Source organism: Schistocerca serialis, chromosome 5 (genome assembly GCF_023864345.2).
Source record: "Schistocerca serialis cubense isolate TAMUIC-IGC-003099 chromosome 5, iqSchSeri2.2, whole genome shotgun sequence".
NCBI lineage: Eukaryota > Metazoa > Arthropoda > Insecta > Orthoptera > Acrididae > Schistocerca > Schistocerca serialis.
The window spans coordinates 722,195,685-722,209,370 of NC_064642.1; positions in this window are offsets into that span (position 1 = coordinate 722,195,685).

The following is a 13,686-nucleotide window of genomic DNA, read 5'->3' on the forward strand; positions in this document are numbered from 1 at the left end:
ATTTCCCACGCTGGCTGGCTGGCTGGCTGGGTGACGAAGCGATATGTCGCGCGTAGTGAGGTGATTCTCGGCGCTGAACCGTAGCAACAAGCGTCAGCCTGGGAAATATACATGGCGGGAAGTACCGCCATCTTGGCGCCAAAGTCACCGATTTTGTTTATTTATATTTAATAATTAAAGTCATTTATGACAACAATAATACTAGGAGGAGCCTCTGCATGTTTAAAACTATTTATCATAATTTTGCCACGTTAAAATTCAGACCCGCTCATTAACAAATGCATATCTTAGTAAGTACGAACTTGATCGGAAATCCACGAACTGTGATGAAACTAGTTAGAGATACGGACTGCGCGCCAAAGTCGGCAGTCGACGTTAAGAGCTCTTCCTGTCTTGTTCGACTATAGCCATGCTCTCGGTTACGAGTAGTTTGTGACGTGAGTGTTTCATTATTGATGTAAAAGGAATAAAAGTGGTATTACGGCATTCTGAATGTTAATTTCGAGTAAATAGAAACCCCAAAGTTGATCGACAGCAATTTCAGATAATTAGCTTCCACCGACAGAAACATCCAAGGCGCCAATGAAGAATCTGCACGGGATGACATTTACGAGAGCTACACCGCGCACAGGTAGGAGGAAATCAGACGACACGACCCACCAAGGCGGATCAAGGAAGGTCCGACTTACACTCGCAAATTCCGGCTGGAAATACTGACCAGTTACACTGTACGTCACACATGCCACCCTCTACGGACTCGCGGCTAAGCTGACTAATAACAGTATCGCTTTAGAAGCGAGGGGATCTTCCAAGTGTTACGGCCTTTACGTGTCCGTGGAGTCCTGGAGACGGAGCACGTGACACTGTTCATGATCGTGCATTACATATTTCTGACATTGCCAGTCTGGGGGCGATACCTGAAGAAAACTTCGCAAGCTTAGATCGCTAAAAAAGCAATTTACTGGATGACCGGTTTCGACAGAACTATGCTGTCATCATCGTATCTGCACGAGGAGGAACAGAAGTTGGTGGGAAAATTTTTGCGGGCGTGACATTATAACTTGATAAACTGTCTTTCTACAAAACCTATGCAGTTATAACACACTTAATGGTTTAAAATTTTTATAGCTTATTGTCCATCAGCGTCGCAAGTTGCTTCACACTGCGTACGCATTCCCGCTATCATGAAGTCCACTACACGTCAGTATGCCAAATATTAAAAGTATTATGTACAAACATAACTATGTCGTACCGATAAAAGTGTTCACGCCTGAAGAATCTCTTTTTAAACTCCTTTCTACAGTTAGCGTACTGCGTGTTTAGTGCCATACAATATATTTTGGATAAACGTCAGCATCGGTAGTAAATATTGAAATACTCAATTTTACAGATCGAGTTTGGTCACTTTGTAACTATTTTCAGTGCTAAAATACGTAAGAATCATCAGACATGAGGATTTAACACAAATATGGCCCTATTTATAACCACCATAAAAAATGCGGAAACAGAAAAATATGTACAAATAAACATATTCTTGTACCTACCGAATTACTGGAACCTTGTAGGTTCACATCATAATATCATAACATTTCCTATGAGGCATGACATGTACTGTGATTGTTACTTCCAACGACTTGCAAAATGATTTAGATAAGATATCAGTATGGTGCGAAAAGTGGCAATTGATTCCGAATAAGGAAAAGTTTGAAGTAATCCGCATGAGTCCTGAAAGAAATCAGCTAAATTCCGATTACGCGATAAGTCACACAAATCTGAAGACTGGAAATTCAACTAAATACTTAGGGATTACAATTACAAATAACCTAAATTGAAATGCTCACATAGAGCCTGTTGTTGATAATTCTTCCGGGTTATATGGCCGTGGTCCATGAAATACTTCTATTCCTAACGTTTCGTCCAATACTACGTTGGATATCCTCAGAGGTATGGCTGGTCCTGTTGAGTCCTGCCGAGTCGTTGGATATCCAACGTAGTATTGGACGAAACGTTAGGAATAGAAGTATTCCATGGACCACGGCCATATAACCCGGAAGAATTATCAACACCTGTACCATCCGGTCGTGAAAGCCTTCATTGTATGCTCATATAGATAATATTGTGAGTAGAACAAACCAAACACTGCGATTCATTGGCAGAACACTTAAAAGGTGTAACAGGTCTACTAGAGAGACTGCTTACACCACTCTTGTCCGCCCTATTCTGGAGTATTGCTGTGCATTGTGGGATCCGCATCAAGTGGGACTGACGGATGACATCGAAAAAGTACAAAGTTTTGTATTATCGCGAAATAAGGGGTGATAGTGTCACAGACATGATACGTGAACTGGAGTGGCAATCATTAAAACAGAGGCGTATCTCTTTGCGACGGGATCTTCTCATGAAATTTCAATCACCAGTTTTCTCCTCCGATTGCGAAAATATTCTGTTGGCACCCACCTACATAGGGAGAAATGATCATCACGATAAAATAAGAGAAATCAGGGCTCGCACAGAAAAATTTAAGTGCTCGTTTTTCCCGCGTGCCGTTCGAGAGTGGAACGGTAGAGAGACAGCTTGAAGGTGGTTCATTGAACCCTCTGCCAGGCACTTTATTGTGAGTAGCAATCACGTAGATGTAGATTTACATTCTACTCAGAATTTTGAATATTTTGAGGAGACGTTGGGCAAAAAATGTGTCGTCGCTGCTATCTTTGCTGGTAAGAATAGACTTATCTGGCGAAGCAGTTGATAGAAATATGTTGACAACGCTATCTTTGCTGGTATACCGGGTGATCAAAAAGTCAGTATAAATTTGAAAACTGAATAAATCACGGAATAATGTAGATAGAGAGGTACAAATTGACAAACATGCTTGGAATGACATGGGGTTTTATTAGAACCAAAAAAATACAAAGTTCAAAAAATGCCCGACAAATAGCGCTTCATCTGATCAGAATAACAATAATTAGCATAACAAAGTAAGACAAAGAAAAGATGATGTTCTTTACAGTAAATGCTCAATATTTCCACCATCATTCCTCAACAATAGCTGTAGTCGAGGAATAATGTTGTGAACAGCACTGTAAAACATGTCCGGAGTTATGGTGAGGCATTGGCGTCGGATGTTGTCTTTCAGCATCCCTAGAGATGTCGGTCGATCACGATACACTTGCGACTTCAGGTAACCCCAAATCCAATAATCCCACGGACTGGGGTCTGGGGACATGGGCGGCCAAGCATGAAGAAAGTGGCGGCTGAGCACACGTTCATCACCAAACGACGCGCGCAAGAGATCTTTCACGCGTCTGGCAATATGGGGTGGTTCTAATAAAACCCCATGTCATTCCAAGCATGTGTGTCAATTTTTACCTCTCTATCTTCGTTATTCCGTGGTTTATTAAGTTTCCAAATTTATACTGACTTTTTGATCAACCGGTATATGTTATTTCGGGAAACACACACACACACACACACACACACACACACACACACACACACACAAAGTAGTATGGTGGTGACGACCTGATCCTCTCTTTCATTGCAGATGCACACCATGCACGATCTCTTACGGAAATCAGGAACCGCGGGTTCACGGGCAGGTGACCCTGCCCCAGTAGTGTAAGTCTGGAATTTGGGTCGGAGGGGGACTTGCTCGAATGGCCGAGGCGGTTAAGTCGACCGCTCTCGTTAAGCGGTCCCAGTCCGGCGCAAATTTTCACATGTTACCTCTGATTTTTCTGGAGACTAGAAATCTACTCTTAAGGAATCTCATGGGTTTCGAAAAAGACGATCGTGTGAAACCCAGCTCGCGCTATTCGTCCACGAGACTCAGAGGGCCATAGACATGGGTTCCCAGGTAAATGCCGTGTTTCTTGACTTCCACAAGGCGTTCGATACAGTTCCCCACAGTCGTTTAATGAACAAAGTAAGAGCATATGGACGATCAGACCAATTGTGTGATTGGATTGAAGAGTTCCTAGATAACAGAACGCAGCATGTCATTCTCAATGGAGAGAAGTCTTCCGAAGTAAGAGTGATTTCAGGTGTGCCGTAGGGGAGTGTCGTAGGACCGTTGCTATTCACAATATGCATAAATGACCTTGTGGATGACATCGGAAGTTCACTGAGGCTTCTTGCGGGTGATACTGTGGTATATCGAGAGTTTGTAACAATGGAAAATTGTACTGAAATGCAGGAGGATCTGTAGCGAATTGACGCATGGTGAAGGGAATGGCAATTGAATCTCAATGCAGACAAGTGTAATGTGCTGCGAATACATAGAAAGAAAGATCCCTTATCATTTAGCTACAATATAGCAGGTCAGCAACTGGAAGCAGTTAATTCCATAAATTATCTGGGAGTACGCATTAGGAGTGACTACATAAAGTTGATCGTCGGTAAAACAGATGCCAGACTGAGATTCATTGGAAGAATCCTAAGGAAATGCAATCCGAAAACAAAGGAAGTAGGTTACAGTACACTTGATCCCCCACTGCTTGAATACTGCTCAGCAGTGTGGGATCCGTACCAAATAGGGTTGATAGAAGAGATAGAGAAGATCCAACGGAGAGCAGCGCGCTTCGTTACAGGATCATTTAGTAATCGCGAAAGCGTTACGGAGATGATAGATAAACTCCAGTGGAAGACTCTGCAGGAGAGACGCTCAGTAGCTCGGTACGGGCTTTTGTGGAAGTTTGGAGAACAATACCTTCACCGAGGAGTCAAGCAGTATACTGCTCCCTCCTACGTATATCTCGCGAAGAGACCATGAGGATAAAATCAGAGAGATTAGAGCCCACACAGAGGCATACCGACAATCCTTCTTTCCACGAGCGAGACTGGAATAGAAGGGAGAACCGATAAAGGTACTCAAGGTATCCTCCGCCACACACCGTCAGGTGGCTTGCGGAGTATGGATGTAGATGTAGATGATTCATTTCAATGCTCAAGTGCAGCTAACATCATAAAAAACCTTTGAAAACAATAGACTTATCTGTCCAAGCTGTTGACAGAATTGCAGGTAAGAACAGACTCATTCTGTCCAAGCTGTTGCAGCAGCGTCGTTCCCCGAAACATCAGTTCGCTCTCTGGTGGCAGACAAAGGACGAACACCTTGCCAAAAGCGGACAGCGCTCGTAGATCGGAGATTGCGCTGGCATCCCACTCAATAGCGCACGACGCCAGTACAGGCGTGGAAGAAAAGGGCCCCAGGGCGGACAGAAGCAGCGTCGCCCGGCCGCGAGGGACAAGAAGCTGCTGGGAAACAGGGAACACGGCGACGTGTCTCCTGGTGTCCGAATAGCGCGGCGTTCCCGCTGCGTTCAGCGGATCAAAAGCCGAGTCACCTTCCGAGAGAGCAAAAAAGCTGGCTCTTCTCTCATCTGCTGCTTCAAAGACATCGGACCTTTAGATAGATGACGCTGGAGATTACCGATGGCTGTGTTCAATGAATTTGTTGTTCCAGTTCTAAAAATACCACCACTTGCAAAGTAGGTTAGAAATCATATTAATAATGTTGCTCACACAGCATATGTTCGCTTTATCGGGCAACAACAAAGTTATTGACTGTGGATGGTATCGTCAGAATGGAAATAATGAAGTCACTGTAAAAAAAGTCATTAATTTTGGCACTTATCTTGAATGGATTCCCACGTAGATTTCGTCGAAGTTGTTATGGCTCATCTAGTTGACTCTAGGGTGATTCCACTTTGACTGCTAGAAGGTCCAGATCTGTATTTTAGCAATATTTGAAGACCTAACAAATTTGTTTTTCAGGAAATTCTTAATGATCAAACAATCCCAGATCAGAACAACGGTATGGTAGAAATAATTTTTGACTTCGTTTCGTATCTGTTTCGTATCAATCTTCATATATTTAATTTCCACTTTAAACAAATACTAGAATTGACTGTTCTTTCACAAAGCGAAATAACAACTTAACTTCTGCAAAGTGAAACAAAGACTGCTCTGTGCGCATTCGCGCCAAAACGGTTACAAGTAAGTCAACGATTATGGCAGTTTCACAGAAATGAATGCACACAAGAACCATATCACTGTAATATATCGATACATCGGAGTACCTATACATTAATAGAACCAAACGTGGATATTGTCACAAAAATATGTCTGTTACTTCGCAGAAAAGTAGTACGGTATTACTGGTATCGAGAACTGGGGTTGGAGTGCCGTAATGGTCACGTAAATAAAGAAACATTACACAGTGAAACTATCATTTCTGAACGATCGTAGAAAAATGCAGATAACTTGTAAATGTCTTTAAATTTGGATAAATACAAGATAACGCCTCGATAGTATCCGATTACAAGATTGTTGGTAAATATCTTGAGCATGAATATTTAGGGATAATATTAATAAAATAAGATCATCACAGAAAACTAGTATTAGAGATGGTGAATCGAAGGCATAGAAAAAGAACCCTGGGAAAGCAGAATGCATCTGTAAAGGAGACTGCAAAAACAGGCTACAGCGACCAATAGTACTGTTCCAGTGTTTCGAGTCCTCCTTGTCAAGCAGACATGACAACAGGCATCAAAAACAATTTGTAGACTCGTGCTAGCATTTGCAGTTTGGGATTTCTGTGTGATGGTCTGGATATATGTCAGCCTATTACACATTACGACCCTCTTCAACTATCGGCGGGTCCGCAGCTCGTGGTCGTGCGGTAGCGTTCTCGCTTCCCGCGCCCGGGTTCCCGGGTTCGATTCGCGGCGGGGTCAGGGATTTTCTCTGCCTCGTGATGACTGGGTGTTGTGTGATCTCCTTAGGTTAGTTAGGTTTAAGTAGTTCTAAGTTCTAGGGGACTGATGACCATAGATGTTAAGTCCCATAGTGCTCAGAGCCATTTGAACCATTTTGAACTGTCGGCGGTGTCAGTCAACAGACGAGGTCGGGCTGTGCGCTTTTGTGCTGCATGTGTCCCTCCACGTTTCCACTTCACTATCACGTCCGAAACAGTGGACTTAGGGATGTTTAGGACTGTGGAAACCTCGCGAACTGAAGCATGACACAAGTAACACCCAATCACGTGACCACGTTCGAAGTCCGTGAGTTCCGCGGAGCGCCCCATTCTGCTCTCTCACGATGTTTAATGACTACTGAGGTCGTCGATATGGCGTACCTGGCAGTTGGTGGCAGTATAATGCACCTAATATGAAAAACATATTTTTGGGGGTGTCCGGACCACATAGTGTAAGTAACTGCTTACTGATGACAGAAGCCACAAAAACAGTGAATGATATATAAAACATAATCAAATTGAAGTTACTTCCACCACAGCCACTAAAAAAGAAAAATACGATTCCCTCCACTTGAAACTCCCCTTTTATTCGAGGGCAATTCGCACTGCGCTCAATAACACACGAATACCCAGAACAAACAAATGAATACCAAACCGCACACAGACGCGACAGCCGGCCGATGTGGCCGAGCGGTTCTAGGCGCTTCAATCTGGAACCGCGCGACCGCTACGGTCGCTGGTTCGAATCCTGCCTCGGGCATGGATGTGTGCGATGTCCTTAGGTTAGTTAGGTATAAGTAGTTGTAGGTTCTAGGAGACTGATGATGGTGGTGGTGGTGGTTAGTGTTTAACGTCCCGTCGACAACGAGGTCATTAGAGACGGAGCGCAAGCTCGGGTTAGGGAAGGATTGGGAAGGAAATCGGCCGTGCCCTTTCAAAGGAACCATCCCGGCATTTGCCTGAAACGATTTAGGGAAATCACGGAAAACCTAAATCAGGATGGCCAGAGACGGGATTGAACCGTCGTCCTCCCGAATGCGAGTCCAGTGTGTTAACCACTGCGCCACCTCGCTTGGTGAGACTGATGACCTCCGATGTTAAGACCCATAGCGCTCAGAGCCATTTGAACCACAGACGCGACAGTTGAAATAAACTAAGAACGAAAACACGTAGCGACAGTTGGCAACGCTGTACACAGTAGACACACACAATTAACACACAGTTAAAGCGTGAAAGTAAAGTGTTCAATTGAGATGTGGTCGAAAAGGCCAAAAAACTGACATTCTGATCTGCGCAGGCCATTTATGTGCAGCCAAAGGACGACAAACTAGATACATTAGCGTAAGAAGAACCAAACAGTAATTCAACCTTACGCTCCAAATGGTTCAAATGGCTCTGAGCACTATGGGACTCAACTGCTGAGGTCATTAGTCCCCTAGAACTTAGAACTAGTTAAACCTAACTAACCTAAGGACATCACAAACATCCATGCCCGAGGCAGGATTCGAACCTGCGACCGTAGCGGTCTTGCGGTTCCAGACTGCAGCGCCTTTAACCGCACGGCCACTTCGGCCGGCCCTTACGCTCAAAAAAGCAGTTTCTTAACTAACAAGAGAATACCGATCAAATGTAATATTAGAACTTATCTGGAATATAATAACACAGTTATTATATACACACAACAAAGTTGCATTACAAGCCACTGTAGAAGCCCCATAAATAAAAAGAAGCGAAACGCTAATGACAAAAAAAAAAAAAAAAAAAAAAAAACAGGGTTCCATTTAGTTGCATAGACGGATATGTCTCAAAGAGTAATAGTGTCACTGGTAAGGAAGTTAATGGGCCCACTTTGCATGCATTTATATCTGTTAGTCACCATATTTGGCCGGCTAGGGTGGCCGAGTGGTTCTAGGCTCTACCGTCTGGAACCGCGCGACCGCTACGGTCGCAGGTTCGAATTCTGCCTCGGGCATGGATGTATGTGATGTCCTCAGGTTAGTTAGGTTTAAGTAGTTCTAAGTTCTCAGAGCCATCACCATATTTGTGTGTCTCATTGAGGATTATACAAATCCTGTGAAGGGACTAGCTCCGCAACATGTCTCATACGTAGTCAAGATGGTAGCACCTGCCGTACACAATTTCCCGGTCTTGAGGCACAGTGCGTGTCAGGCCCTCGAATAGCGACGAAATGCACCGTGCCGCGACCCGGCGCACGCCGACAGAAACGGCGGACGTTTGGATCGGAGCGAAGTTTGCGCGGCCGTCGCCGTCGCCGGAGTGTGACCTCTCTCTGTTCTTCGCTCCGCTCCGCGGATTCTCACGGAGAGTCCTTGAGAACGCGCCGCCGGATGTCCTCGGCCGCTGGAACTGCGTCACAGCCCGCGCTATGTGAAGCGAGCTCGCTCTCACACCAGTCCACGCTTGTCATTTCGTCTGTAGGCTGTGCTCGCCAAAGCTGTCCAGGTCTAACTGCAGGGTATTCACATTAGTGAGTGCAGCAGCCACCTGCAATTCCAAAATTACAGCCCTCTGTGCCGTGGTCGGTACCACAAATGAGACGGTACTGTCATTTCTTAGATATTGTAATTAAAATTAAGCGAAACTAACCGAAAAGTTGGTTTGAAATGGCTCTAAGCACTAGGGGATAGCTCCACTTCCGCCGGTACCTCGACTCCTAACTTCCAAACTTCACAGGATCTTTCTTGTGAAATTTGCAGAACTAGCACACCTGGAAGGAAGGCAGAGCACTTACCCACGAAATGCAAAGGTCCCGAGTTCGAGTTCCGGTCCGGCACACAGTTTCAGTCTGCTAGGAAGTTTCATATCAGCGCACACTTCGAAGCAGAGTGTAAGTTCATTCTGGAAATTGAATGAAGTTTCCAAAAACGACACATAGGAGCATACCGTTTAAAAAAGATTAGAAAGATATTGACAAAAGTACTAAAGACTATCGTTTCGAAACTTGAAGAGAATTCCCACCTTGTCGAAGAATAATTTCAAATGGCTCTAAGGACTATGTGACTTAACATCTGCTCGGCCACAACGGCCGGCTTTGGGTTGAACAACACAGTGCTCTACTGGGCACGCTTCTATTGGTGGTGGTATGCCACAACCTTCCTTCAACCATTGTGCAGTCCCAGTTATAGGGGAACCTATACAGTTTAACGTGGACGCCCAATCACTTTAACTCGGGACATTTCACACGCACAGATTCTTACCAGAGGTGAAAGAAGTGATATATAACACGTAGAAATCCTAGGATCAAAAGCATAGAGCTAAATATACCTCTTCTTAATTTCCATTATTGTAAAGAAACAGTAACACACGAGCCAACAGCAAAATGTGTATGTAAAGTGACGTACACATTGAGCTTGAACCGTGTTTTAAAAACTTTTACAGCTACTGTGTGTGTGTTGTGTACGACTTTGTTCACAACAGTAAGGAGAGGTAGGTTACAGGGTGATGCAGTAACTTCTACCGTATCTTCCTTCGCCGTCGGCGTTGTCGTGGTTACCGTGAGACACCGTTATACCAAGAGGAAAGGCGCGTCGATCTTAGAGCATGAGATATGATGACCTTAAGCCATTGACAACACACAACGGTCACGGTAGCACCTGATTCCAGAATAACTGCAGTAGTTAAGATCTACGAACTATCCCCTGTTGACCAGGTCTCCAAAACTTAACTCGTAACGAGATCCCTTCAAAGCAAATTGTCATAACGATCGTCTATAAAGGCTTCGTACAACGAGAATAAATGTTACGGTTTATGGAATAATAACAGATACGACCAAACTGTCTTGTCTCTTTTGCTTCATTTAACATAACTTCGTTCACAGTTTCATTTCGCATTCACCACTCATTCACCGAAACCCTTTGATGAACAGTTTTGGTTGCTTAACACCAACAGTCAATGATAATGATACAGCTTTTCTCCTTTTTATAAATTGAAGCCCGCTCTCCGTGATATAATTAAAAAAAACCGGTCTCAATACCGCGTCCCTCGTGAGATGCGAATAGACTTATCCCGGAATTGACCGCCCTGTAGGTGTACTCAATTTAATGACCACACTTCGCTGTCCGCTATTTCGCGTAACTGAATGTCCATTTGTTAGTCTGATTATACACTGTAGCTATTTAAAATTCGCCCCTATATTTTTCACAACGCACAATTAGCACTTCGTTACTTGTTTTCTTTTTTTTCTTCTAAGAGTAAACGGAAAAAAAAGACGCCGTATCATCGGCTTAGTCGATATAAAGCAAAACACCTTAATATGCTCAATTCTACCTCTGCTTATAGGATCGGCTACCTTACTCATTAATTTATTACATATTATTTCCGATAACGATAACAGGTATCGCCGTTATATTTTAATTGTATTCGAAAGCATGTTACTACTATTATGACCGACCAAATCGTAACAAATCGCGCGGCGTGCGTTTTTAACGATAACTTTACGCTATTCAAGTTCCGTTACAGCTGTCTTGACTCGTAATGTTACAAACTGTCGTTGGCGGCAAGAAAGAAGTCCAGCTATTACGGTAGCACCAAGGATGAGGCTCTCCGTACTAAAACAGGATCGACGACTAGGCGACATATGCGTAATGTCAGGTAGTGAAGAGGCTCCGAGTGTGAGTGGGTTGTCCAGCTGCCTCCAGCCGTCCTATATTCCAGCGGCAGAGCGCGCTCGTGGTATGGAGTCGCTGGAGGGGTGGCGTAGCGAGCGCGCACCATTGGGTTCGCCAGATCCCTCACTACCGCTATCGACGTCTGACGGAAACTTCCGATTACGTTGCCAACTTTCACGCCTGTGGGGGTGGTATCGATATGTAGTACCACAATGTGTGGACATCATTTGGAAAAAACCTTTCAAAACATGTTCTGAAGCAAGGAAACAGCGATGCTCGGGAGTATCAGTACAGATCAAAGCAAACAATGCTTCAGGCCATCTACAACGTGTCTCTGTTGCACGGCGCTAGTGTATATTTATACATCGAGTTGTGTTGTCTGTTGTATAGAGTTGTTAGGTGTTGTGTTTTCGCTTGATGTATCAAGTTTTTCGGCAGAAAATGGAATGTACGAGGCAGCAGATTGTCGAGTTCTTACCACTATGCCAGGCTGAGGACTGCTTGTGAAATATACGAAGTACTCAGTATAAGAACGGCAATAAAGAGACAAATCTTTCTGCAGAGAATTGATGCTAAATTTAGGAAAATACTTACAAATACTGCATAAAAATAAAAAGAAGTCGCTTGTAGCAGCTTACTTCGAAATGTCAAATAAATGTTCGAGGCATTGAAATGAATCTTCAAGAAACGCGGAGTAACAGCATGTCTGTGCTTGACCCTATTTGCTGTCCAGAAATTTGTACGTTTTTTTTAAACAAATAGTGCTACCATATTTACCAGAAATTCAAAATCGGTAGATGGCATAGGCCTTACGAGTGAACCTTCATATTCAGCAGATTATTCCCGCCAGTTCTATAGCATGTTTTCGGTCACCAATAACGACACCTTTCAGTTTGCTTGCGTGAACCTTCGAGCATTAATAATGCAGCACCACATATCATTACAGTGTCATCGTCTTAGACAAGACTATACGTAAACAGTACGACAAATAGCGCTGCAGACGATATGAATACACTACCAGAACTGTTTGCCACCATCATGGACACTAACAGACACAAGAAACAAAGTGGAAACATGCGAAACACCTCAGGAAACATGTTTCGAACAGAAACGTGTTTCCAGTGGCAATGGTACGCGTCTTAGTAGCTTAATAGTTGTAACAGCGGTCGTGAACAAAGTAACGTCTAATACGACAGTAAACAAGACGACAAAACCAGAAACTTTGACAAGTTGTGTAAAGTGTGTTACATGTGGCAGTAACAGCATAAAAAACAGATAGCTTTATGTGAAGCAGAATAATAATAACAAAAAGCATGGAAGAAAGCACATAAAATGCCGAAACATTAATAACTAAATGAAACTGGGACAAAGATGAATGAACACGCAGCACGAGTAGTGTGTAACATCCTTGTCTCAGTGTTGAATGTAACCCTATGTGAGCTCGGTCGCTTGTCGCTTGTGCAACACTGTTGCATTCTTATTTGAGACATAGTAGCACGCAGCTGAGTTTTTAGAGCAGATTTGATGTTTGTGAATCCGAGAGGAATTATATGGAATACCTTATTATGATGGTGAAAACTTGTTAAAAAATGTTACTGATTCTAACGATGGAGAAGATTTTTATGGGGGAATTTTTCAAAGTAACCAATGTATGCGCAAGAATGTAATGAATATTTGTCAGAACTAGTAACTGAAGAAGATCTTTGTCCCTCAGATACCTAAAAACATTCACGATTAGTGTTAATTTGAGCTCTTTGTTTTCATTATGTCACAAATAACGCAACTGGTCAGAGTGTCAGTAATTTTTGTATTGATAGAATTTCGCGTAATTTTTGTGTTGATAGAATTTCGTATTTGTTAGTGTCTTCATATGTTGTATAGTCTTTTTTGACAATAACCAGATTTTTCAAGAACGGCTTCCTCTGAAGTAAAACCCTGCTCCATCATTCTCAGTAAACTTCTGAATATTTTGTCGCGTGTGCATTGCATCTTACGCCACGCGAAGCCGCAGACTGTTTCTGGCAAGCAGAAAACAAATTTTGTAGTGAATAGTTTATGTTTTCTGTAGCTGATGACTTCTATTTGCTTTCGAGACTGTTAGCAAGGCAGACACAAAACAACATCCTGAGCGCGAGGTAAGTTACTTTTATTTCGGGGCAGGTCTCATTTAGCATTCTTATGAGGAAACAGTTCGTGGTCAGCTTTATCAGCTGTTGTTCTAAGCAAGCACATTAATTTACAGTGAACAGTAAAGGTAATCTCAGACAGTTATTTTTTCTTCAGAATAGAGCAGTGTTTTAT